The sequence below is a fragment of the Meleagris gallopavo genome, chromosome 1, assembly GCF_000146605.3.
Source record: "Meleagris gallopavo isolate NT-WF06-2002-E0010 breed Aviagen turkey brand Nicholas breeding stock chromosome 1, Turkey_5.1, whole genome shotgun sequence".
Lineage (NCBI taxonomy): Eukaryota > Metazoa > Chordata > Aves > Galliformes > Phasianidae > Meleagris > Meleagris gallopavo.
The window spans coordinates 28,641,505-28,653,447 of record NC_015011.2 but is presented as its reverse complement, the minus strand read 5'-3'; positions in this window follow the sequence as shown (position 1 = coordinate 28,653,447).

The following is an 11,943-nucleotide window of genomic DNA, read 5'->3' as shown; positions in this document are numbered from 1 at the left end:
TTTTTTTCTCTCAGCAAACATACCACCATATATTTAGACCACTATCTGACAGAAGGAAAATGAAGAAGTAATAAAAGTGCAGGGCTTTGCTTCTGCTCTAATTACCGGCATCAGGATCAGACAATTTCAAAGTTGTGGAAACTGTATAACAAGGTGGGAAGGTGGGATGGAAGAAAAAAAGATGAGGAGATCTGGTAGGGTGGATCATTAGTTATGGAATGCATCCAGTTTTCTCTTAAGCCCCAGGCTGCTCAAATGTCCTCAGCAAACTGCATAATCTCTTTATAAAATGGGTTTATGCCATCATATGAGAAGAGTATTCTGAGGCATGCAAAAGGTAGCGTGGATAGACTGTCATTTTAATTGAAAGTTTTTTTCTAGCTCTTGTGAATTAGACACAGCTCATGTTTCTAACAAGTATTCTCTTCCCTTTTTAAGTAACATCTTTACAAAGGCAACGTAGTTACAGATTACATTGAAATCATGTACAAACAGATGGGTCTCTAGGTGTCACCTCTGAATTGTACTAACCCACACTCCAGATATGGCGCTCTGTTATTCCATTGTCAAAAAATAGATTAAAAAACAAGAGTATATTTCAGTATCACAGGCATTTTTGTGCCTGGTTATTTTTAAAGTATCTTTTTCTTGCTTGCGTTCTTCCCTATTTTCTTTTTCCTTACTGATATATTTATAACTGTGCTTTTCTTTTCAGCTATACTTGCAGCTGGCATTTATTCTTATTTTTTCCTTTCTTAGCTGTGGTTGAATATTCTTGCTTCATTGCCTCCTTCTTTTTTCATTTCTAGTTGACAGCATCATTGTAAAGGTGAACTAAAAAGAAAATTGGAAATTCTGTTTTCTTTGCCACTGTGCACTGAAGTCCCCACCTATGGAGTCTAACAGAGATACTCATAATGAGAATATGCTGCACCAACAGACATGTCTTTTCTCTTCAGATCTCAAGACATCTTGCAGGGACATTTAGCACTGCTGTTGTGGTGCTGCACAGAAGTGTCCTTGAAGAGATTGATATCACAGGACAAGATTCATTGGTGTTACTATATCATGTATACATTTTAAGTCTTATTTCTTATTTATACCTACTTACCATCCTTTTTATTCTTGAGTTAAATCCTGGTCCTTTCTAGTCAAATATGTAATACCTTTTTTGACTAAACTTAATGTATGCAGTGAGGTGAAAAAGACTTCCTGAGGCTAAGCTTAGAATGGGTTGCCAATGTCTGTTATAAAATTATTTCCTGTTTCCAGGGATCTTTCATGGGAGGAAGCAAAAGTGAGCATGTAAGTGATGGAGTGCTGGCGTAAATCACCATGAAAGCAACCACCTCTTTTAAGTTCTATGTGTTTTGGGGGTATTTCTGGAAGATGTGTCCTGAACAAGGGTAAGAAATGGGGGAATTCCTTTATTTTTTTTTCCCCTGCTCTATAATATCTGACTCTTTCTGAGCAATTAGTTATTTTTAGTGAGTTTCACCATGGCAGCCAGGGCAACTCAGATCCTCTTCTACCCAGTAAAAAGAGAATGAACAGAAGCCAGACTTCACTGCTACTCTCGTCTCTCTCTGTCTGTTTCTGTTTCTCTATTCCGCCACCTCTAGGTATTGAACAGCCACTTTCAGATTCTTCCTTATATGTTACTACCATTATCTCAAAGGAATGAACTTCAGCGATGAGATTTTTTGATCCTGTGTTTTGTTACGTTTGCTGAAATTGCCCACTTATATTTACTCTTTATGATCATGGGTCAGTAACACACATGAGACTCTGGAGTGAAACTATGGCCAGTCCTTTGGGAAATGCAAAACCCTGGGAATAGCACTGAGCCCATATCTCCTTCCCAGAAATTAAGTTTCTTGGCCTGAAAACAAACCCTTTCTTTAAAAAAAAAAAGGTTTCTTTTATAAAGCAGAAGAATGTATGCACAGGAATGGCGTGAATTTTGACATCTGCCCAGAGAAGTTGTGGATGCTCCATCCCTGGAGGTGTTCAAGGTCAGGTTTGATAAGTACCTGGGAAGTCTGATCTAGCAGTTGGATACGCTGACCATGGCAGGGGTCTTGGAACTAGATGATTTCTGAGGTCCCTTCCAAACTCAAGCCATTCTCTGATTCTATGATTTCCTAGTAGAAGAGGAAACAATGAAGAAATTATTTTGTGCTTTCTCCCTCCTTCTAAAAATGTGAAAGCCTATTACTGAATTTGTCCATCAGCACTTTAGTGCATGCCACCAGCTTGTCCAAAAAGGACAAGGGAATGCCCTTCAGTTGCTACTAACTTGACAGAACTGTGACTAATAATCTAGATGTGAAATTTCTTGTCTAATTAGCAGTGTCTTAAATCACCCATTTCCTCATTGTAATAATTACTGGGTAGCTATACTGATTGTTATCTGTTAATTTATAAATCTCTCATACATCATCTGTTATCTGTGAATTTGCTGATTTGTCTCTGTATGAAAACGTAGCTATTATCCTTGCAAAAGAAAAAAAAGAAGTTAATAAAGGACAGTTGGAGAAGGAATCGGGAAAAGACAGACAGCGTTGCGAAAAAGGAACAAATGGGGAGACAGCTGGGAACAGAACTCTCTCCCAAGTTCTGAGTGAGTACCTTATCTTTAGGAAGAACTGAAGACTGGACACAGTGAATAAAGTTGTGAATTTGCTGCTAGACATTGATATCACCTGGTCTTTTGAGGAAGTGTGTAAAGGACCAGTAGATATATATGCATATTTTCTGTCCAATGTCCTTTTGATTTTAATAGATCTACTATACCAGGTAACAGTTGGAAACCACATTCAAAATTGCACACAAGCAGTGCTTAGTGGACAGATTATGCCAAATTTTTGTATACACAATGTCTGTGAAAGAGACCACAGGCATTCTGTCTGGCAGGGGGAAATACAGAATGAGGAAGGTGACACTGCATCCCATTTTTGTGTGAAATCATCCACTCTGAGCTGCTGAAGTGTCCGGGATTACTCAGCTGACTCCTCACCCACTGTGCTGTTGGGTTGCATTTGGCAGCAATTCTGCCTTCAGAAATTGTCAGACAAAACACAAGAGACATCTTGTACTGAAATGTTGTGAGACAGGGCCTTAGTATTAAAGCTGCCTACCAGAAGACTTAGTGAAACATTTAAAGTAATCATCACATCTGAAAGGTGGCATTGTTGGATGTCTCTGGAAATGGAAGACTGTTACTAAGAGTTCTGTAAATACATGCATTTGGGAAAGCAGTCATTTAAAGAGACAGAACACAATGAAGGAGATGAGGAAAATATTAACAAATCTGGTATAGTTTGCCTTCTGTCTTCTTCTGGTTTTACTTTCTGGACAACATTTGTCCCTGTCCCTCTTGCCTACTCATAAGAGTAATGAGGCCAGGATTTTGTCTGTTGCCTTTATATATATTTATATATATATATATTTGAGTAAAAATAAAGGATTGTGTGCTTTAAAAGATAGATTTCCAGTAGGGACTTAGAGATGGGGATCCTGGAGTGCCATAAAAGAGTTACCACTTCTTTCCTGACCAGCCTGATAGGATCAAAGTTAGGAAATACTGTGTCTCCTGAGGGAAAGTGATCTCTGCTTTCCAGAGAGGTAAGATGCTCTTTATGTCTTATCTTTCTTATCTGTCTTTCCTATCTCTAGCTATATTCATGTGAATGTGATACAGACCGGGGACTATTCTCATGAAATATACATTTCTGTGTCAACTTATTTCTCCTGAGTTGTATGATTTAACCTTGTTGGGGGAGATATCTATAAAATAAATTCCTGCATTTTAACAGATATAGAGAGAATGAGTCTAAATATTAGGCTTACTCTGTGTACAGGCACAAAAATAATATTGCCTGGCCTAAACTATATCTCTGCCCCTCAAAGGCTCATCTGAGAGTAATTGTACCTACCTAGCTAAATCAAAACAGAGTGAGAGCTTGTTGCAAGAGATGCTGTTTGAGGCTACGACAGATGTGTCTCAGGTCCTCTTGATCAAGGCAAGCTATAGTGTAGTCATCAGAAAAGAAAAAAGGCAGATAAGATCAGCCATGACTAAGAATCAATATCACAAATATAATAATACAGGCAAGGGAGACCTTTTGCCATTCTCTCTGTGAACAAATTCCATCCAAGTTGTATTGTGCACTTGCAGCAAATCTTCTATTTCTGTGTGAATAGGAACACTTCTTCATGCAGAGACATTTCAAGGAAACAAAACTAAAAACTGACCATGCTTTTCTGAAGGTACAAAGTAATATAAAATAGTTTATTCTAGCAATAATCCTCTTAGGATTTGTTATTATTGCTACTAATGACCTTCTAGTTAAAATAGTAAAGGCTCATAATCAAAATCTGCTTATAATGATAAGTTTCAAATGGTATTACTGCTTAATTAGTGACACTTCACCTATCTGCAATCAGCTTTGTAGGTACCATTTTACTTTCTATTTCTGGATACTAAAACCAGTTGTTACATGTGAAGGAAACATCATAATGAGAAATAGAGGAGATGCTTATTTTATGGTTGTTTTGCATTTTGTGGCCTGTCAACTAACTTGCATCTGAATGTGTCTTCTATTAAAATATAGTTCTTATCAGGAGTTATATGTGCTGTGAAATAGCATGCAGAAACTCTATCTTGAAAAGTAATACATGCTGTTTGATGGAAATTTGAAATATATATTCTCAATCATTGTTTTGTAGATCACTTTTTTTCCAGCTATTTGATCTGAATGACAATTTCACAATATCCCATTTTCATGTGTTGTTGTCATGTGGAGTTTAGGAGCCTTTTTTGATGTGGTGATATCACAATCTCACTTGTTTGCAATTAACTCACATTTGTTGATTACAAAGGATATGTTGTATAAATACAACTCATGACACGAAGTAAGCTGTGTCACAGAATGGCTACAAGCTGTGAAGGTAATAATAGCATTTTCACATACTTACTAAAAGTCAAACTTGATTTCCTATGGGTTGCTGAAGTGTCCACACTTCTCTCTGCCTATAGGTGTTATGCTCGGGAATAATCCAAATCCTTGGTAACAAGCACATCAGAAATCTAATTCCTGTTTGACTCTGCACTCTCTCATAACTCAAACAACAAAACCAAGATAATACTTTCATGCAAAAACTACCAGCATGTAGAAAACCATCCATCAATGTCTTATGGTTTTGACATCTTCAATCCTAGAGCACTCCTCCTATGAAGAAAGGTTGAAGGGAGCAGGGCTTGTTCATCCTGGAGAAGAGAAGGCTCTGGAGAGACTTCACTGCAGATTTCCAATACTTAAAGGGAGCTTATAAACAGGAGGGAGACCAGCTTTTTACATGGTCTGATAGTGACAAGGGGAAATGGTTTTAAACTAAAAGAAGAAAGATTTAGATTAGATAATAGAAGGAGATTTTTTACTCAGAACCTGGCGAGGTATGGGCACAGGCTGCCCAGTGAGGCTGTGGATGCCCCATCCCTGTAGGTGTTCAAGGCAAGGTTGGATGGGTCTCTGGCCAGCCTGATTGGCGGCTGGCAACCCTGTCCATGACAGGGGAATTGGAACTAGATGAATTTTCTGGTCACTTCCAACCTAAGCCACTCTATAATATGATTCTATGACTATAGCTTCTCAGAAACTGGTCTTACAAACTCTCACAAGTATAATCTTATTCATTCAAATGTTTCCAATTCCTCTGCATTGAAGGGTTGTAAATATTGTTATTCCCTTGACCATAAATCTGATTGTGTGAGTTTGAGATTTTAGGCAATAGTTTCTGTGTTGAGATACGCTATTTTTTTTTTTTAATTGTAACATCTCATGGAATTATTGACTGAGTATCCTACTGTATTTATACATTCTTCTTCAGTGAAATACTTCATAAAATGCAAAACTTGAGCTTATACAACTTCACTTTGAATAGTTTTATCCTTCCAGTTATTAAAATTTCTCTTTAAAATAAATTTTGCTCTGTTCTGCTGAACATCTCTCCAGCCTGTCTTATCTCTGGACCTCTCAGCTGAGAGACTAAGAGCTTCACAAAGAGCACAGAGAGGAGTTCAGCGCACACAGATGGTAAAAGCTCAGACAAAATTAAAATTTTAAAAATATTTAAATTAAAGATAATCTTTCATTGTTTAAGAAAATAGAAAAGTCGTACAACAATGCAGTTGTTCTTTGCACTCCTGTGGGCATTATTGCTTTCATTTAAACAAATTTTGGGCTACCAAAAGATGATAATTTTAATTTGAGATGAAGGTCTACCATCTGTGTACATAGTGGACTCCTCTCCCTTATGTATTATCTGTGCAAATAACACCCATTTTGTTGTATGGGGAATGTGATGAAGATAATAAAAGTGAATAGAACCAGGTGTTGATCAAACAGATGTTATTTGAGTTTGACTTCCTCTTCTTGGCTCATCAGTATAGTTCAATACAGACATACGTCACTCTCAATATTCTAAGCCTGAGCTAACCATACTGGCTTGCATTGTGATTTGCTGAGTGAACACAAAGGAATAAATAGAAGTTATCAAACTCCAAGTTTTTTTGTTTGGTTGGTTGGTTGTTTTTTTGTTGTTGCAGATATCTGTAAGTGAAAAATTATGCACAGCTCCAATGGTCATTCACTTACATCAGCCAGTCTTCCAAGAATCTCAGCCTTTACTTTTTTGTCTGTACTAACATTTTCAAGTGAATGAGGTGAGGGCATACGGATATTGTGGAACATTTACACAAGCAACTTTGCTCTATAAAATCCAACTATACTGCATAATCTATATCTGAACTTCTTCAGATACAGTGTAAATTATCTCAATATAACCCATGTGGAATGGAGGCTAAAGCTGATTTTAATGCCAAACTAAATGTATTTTGAATCCATTTCAGTGAGATGGTTTAATTAACTAGGCCACTTGTCCTAGCCCAGTGTACTCAATGCAAATTAATGGCACTCAGAATACACATTCTCTCAGAGTCTTCTTGCTGTTTGCTGCCTGTGAATCCTATCTCCCATCCCACACCTTGCACTTGCACAAATGATTAACTGCCTCCAGAACTCATTTCCTCCTAAGTGGCTTCACAGGAAAGAAAAATATACTAGGTGAGCCAGCACAAAACCATTGTCGAAGGTTTCAATACCATTGTGCCAGTCATTGTTTCTGATGGTTTATGCTATAATACAGAATATAAAAGAAATGTTATATTACCTGTTTACTTTTTATTCTATCACCAAAGGGCAAAGAAGGGCATCTATTTCATATTAAAAATGTACTAGTATCTTTGTTCCAAGTTTTAGGCAGACCCAGAAATGAATATAGCAGCTTTAGTATAGTAGCTCTGTAAAGGCAGTCTAAGACACAGTGCAGCATTCTTGCAGGGACAGAGAACAGTCCCTCGTCTAAGTGTGAATGAAGAAGAGGCCATGGTATAGACCACTCACTAAGACACTCGTGTGGCCTTTGTCACAAAAGGAAGCGCAGCATAAGAGCAGAATTTTCTGCTTCACGAGATTCCCACGTGTAAACCATTTCTTTTCTTGCCAGAAGGGAATAAGAAGCAAGACTGCTAAAAATGCTTTCAAGTCAAATTCTGACAAAATTCAACCTTCTCAGTTCTTACCCAAAGAGTACTGCCAAAACGTCAAGTTGAGATGAAACCCTGACAGGTCACTTAGGTGTGGGATGTAGAGAGAGACCTTTGAAAAGCTGTCTTTGTTTCAATGCACACATCAGACATGAAATCCTATTGAACTTGCTCTAAAGCTCCTAGCAGCTGATATTAGCACTTCAGCTGTAATCCTGGAGGCCTCTGGCAGACAGTACATCTCTGTCTGCTGGGTGCTGTAATAAATCTTTGTCACAGAGTTACTGCTCCGAAGGATCTCGCATTAAAAGGGCATCAGGACACAGCAGGTGATGTGGAAAATGCTGCTGTTCCTACCAGGACTAAAAGCAAGTGCCATCCAGGTCCTTTCTTCCAGCACCAGCAAGAAGCAGGGGCTCTGATATAATGATGTGAGGCCTCAGTAGGTCCAAAAAAGCCAAGTCCAAATTAGTTCATCTGCGCATGCGAGCAAGCTGAAGGCACTGAAGTTTCCTGCAAGTGTGATGAAGACGGCTATGGTGGTTCACAGCAGCCATCAGCCTGGATAAAGATTGCAAGAAGTCAGGAAAGCCACAAGATCACTGCCTAAATCTATAGGATGGCATGTTGCTTCAGAATGAAACCTCAGCCTGCCAGCCAAATCCATGTAAATGGGAAACTGCTATTCAGATTGCCCAGCAAATGACAACTGCAGGTTGCGGTACTACTCTTAGCTTCTGCTGTGAGATCTGAAACATGACAGAGGTCTGTGAGAAATGGAAAGTTGTTGTTTACATGGGGAATGTGATGTACAGGAAAGCACCTGTTGGCCACTTCAGTTAGCGCAATGAGCACCCAGAAAGTACACCATTTTTTAGTACAGTACAATCCTGGTTGGAATTCACTACTGGAAACAATGATAACAGTGATTGCATTTCATAACATCTGAGCTTCTTGGACGTTTATACTGTATTAAAAACGCTATGATACAACTGAAGAATTTCTCAGAAATGTTTGATTGAAAATATCAAAATGTTTCTTTTTCTCTACTTTGCAACACTTTCCTGATGTCATCCTTGCAAAATTATCTGGCAGTGGATCCGCTGTTTTGTCTTTAATTTTGGAAATTTACTTCTCACATATGTCACAAGTGGTTATTCCTCCTTATATCTCTGAAGAGTTTATATGCAGTGTTATGTAAACTGTCCGTTACAAATACACAAGAAGTGTCAAATGTGCAATGGATCAACCTCACCTTTCCAAGAATGAGATCCTACAGCACTTGGCTTGTTCTAGGCCCAGGCCGTGCCGTCCTTGCTCTTCCTCTCTGTCCTGCCCCCCTCGCCCCACAGTGAATCACAGGGCTGATTTTGTTTCTTTAGAGAAGGGACAAAAAGATGTTGTTTATAAGGATATGCTTTTCCCCTTCATACTCTTGCACAGCACTGAGCATGGCTGCCTGGATCTTTGTGACCTATTTGCCCCTTCTTGATACCACGCAATAAGCAGTTCCTGCAAAAAAAGGATTAGCAGTGTGTATCAACATCAGAGCAGATAAACAAGGAAAAAATGGGCTTTATCTGCTATACTGTTCTGTCAGTTATATAACTGATATGCAGTCTACACAACACCGCTATCTGCTGAACAACACAGGGCTCCCTTCTGTCCAAGTACCTACTGTTGCATGGTTCCTTTAAGGCAATGCAGGCATACTTATTATTATTGCTTGTTATGGCAACAAGTTCAACCATGTTTTATGTATTGCCAATACAGCTGATTGGCGTGAAATAAAAAAGCCAATAAAGACATATTAAACTAGCTGAACAAGGCAAAGTTTATTAATTTTTTAATTTTTTTTTTTTCTTGAATAGGAGGGTAGGTTAACTATCTGTTGGAAAGGCAGTGTAAATCAGCTCCCATCACACCTTGTAGAAGAAGAGAAAAGATGTGTCTCTAGAAGGAAAAGCAATCAACAGAAGGGGTGGAGAAAAAGTATAAATCAGGATGTTTTATGCTTTCTTCCACCTTGTTGTTGATTGCTTTTCCTTCTGTAACCTCCCTCCCACCTTCTCCCCCTTCCCTTGTCCTTCACTAGTAACTCAGCTTACATCCACACATCCCTTCCCACACCATCTTAATGCCTTAAAAAAGGAACGGCATAGTTTATAGGATGGGCTGAATGTTCTGTTACATCTATTTTCATTCTTGTCTTGACAGGACAATGTCACAGAAAGTTTTGAAACAATATTAACTCACATTGAATTTGCACTTTGCTGCTGAGCTATGCACTATAGCTTGCCAAACTTTGTTTCTAAAATCTCTGAATTCCAGTGACTCTGCACAATGCAAGGCCATACTGATGATATCTTCTGATGAATATTTGCAGTCCTTGATGTGGACATCATCCCAGCCCAAGCCATTACCAGCAAGAGATCACTTTGCTGATGTAATCGGTTATGTGCCCACGCACTGAGACAAAAAGAAGAGTCCTGTGCCAGGACATCTTCTGCTTTGCTTGACTGTATTTTTGTATCCATTAGATTTAAGTGCAAAATTCCTGTTCTTCATTTTTTTAATCAAGTGTTGAAACACTTGTTTTGAAAATACCTACCCCAAGTAGACTTCCTTTCCTGTAAATCTTGCTTAGGTGGTGCACTTAAAGAGTGCAATCTACAAATTTTCTATAATAACTTCTAAATTTGTGGTTGTCAGCCTAACAGATACAATCCATTGGACATTTAGGTTTCAAAGGGAAATCTAAATTTACTTAAGATTATTTTGCTTCTTAATGCAGTAAGCAACTTTACTTCTCAGCTCTATTTATTGAGAGCGTATTTCACAAAGCTGGTTAGGTGCTATCACAGTTTTATGTTGAAATGTGTACATAGCTGCCATAATATGGTCTGATTTACAGAATGTCCACACTGACAAGCAAAAGCAACATCACATTTCATGGACTTTTTTTTTCCTGTGGGGAAACAAACACTTTAAAGAAAATGATATATAGTGAAGTCACACATGGGACTGCAGAGCTTGGTCCTTTGTTATAAATCCTGCAGTGGCTCCTTTACTCCAAGGTGAAGAGGTCTATGCAGCTGATGATACTGCAACAGAATGATGCATTCTTCCATGTTTTTAAGGTAGACTTGGGAGCTCCATCACTGGATGCAGTTAGTGGTAGTTGTTTGCATTTTCTCTGGAGCTCAGCTTTTGGGATTGTCATCCAAATCATGTGGGATTCATTTCTGAACTTATATCAATCAAAAATGTATCATTTGTGCAATTATCTCATCTTCCCTCCAAGTTCTTAAAATACTTCCAAGCAAAGCTGAATTTAACTACAAAGGAGGCAAATATTTCTATTCTTATTTTACAGGTGGACAAATTAAGGCATGGATGAATTTCCTGATCTCTGTAATGATTTGGCAAAAAAAAAAAAAAAAGGAAAGAATCTGAATGAACAGGAACAGAAAGTTTTCCTTTACAGATACCTGAAATATTCACTTTTTTGCATTCTCTTACAGAAAAATCCAAACAAGATGTTTGAGAGAAAAGATGGGAAAATGTAATACAATTTGGTTTTTTTTTTCATATGACATCCATAATACCTCACATCATTATTCCATGCTTGTGTTATTTGTTAAAATTTGTGTTGAAGAAAACCAAAACATTATTATGATATACTGGAACGTAATCTTGCCCACAAGGTATTTTACTAGTTAAAAATAAAATGCTTAATGATACATTATTTTTTAAAAGTATTTAACCCTTTCTATCACAAAAACTATGTCACTTAGTACAAAGAAAAGGACAATAGAGAGGAAAGGAATATTTCTTCTCTTTCTTTTCATAGGCTTTCAGAGATAAGACATAAATTACAGTGAAGTTAACAAACACCAAGACCCTTTGGCATTTGACACAAGAGCCTTTTCTCTTTAATTTGGCATCCTAATAATGCTCAGAGTCCCTTCGTTCAAGCAAGTCACTGGCAGATGCTTTATTGTGTCTGTTGTTTCTCCTCTGGGGCTGTACATTAGGTTAAAATATCACAAATAGCTGCTATTAAAGTGTGAGTCACAGTAGCTATAATTTTTCATGACAGCCAAAGAAAATGTGACATGTTTAGGAAACTCTGTCATTGATGCTAACACTCAGATCTTCAGGCAAATGTTTAATGACATACTCAGCATGCTGTGCAAACCCCACTATCTACCAAACAAAAGGTTACTACTAGAGAACTATAAATATTCGGAAATGTCACTAAACAATGGAGCTCTTTTCTTCCTGATCACTGAAGGCAAGATAGGAATCGGACTGATATGAACTGCAAAAAA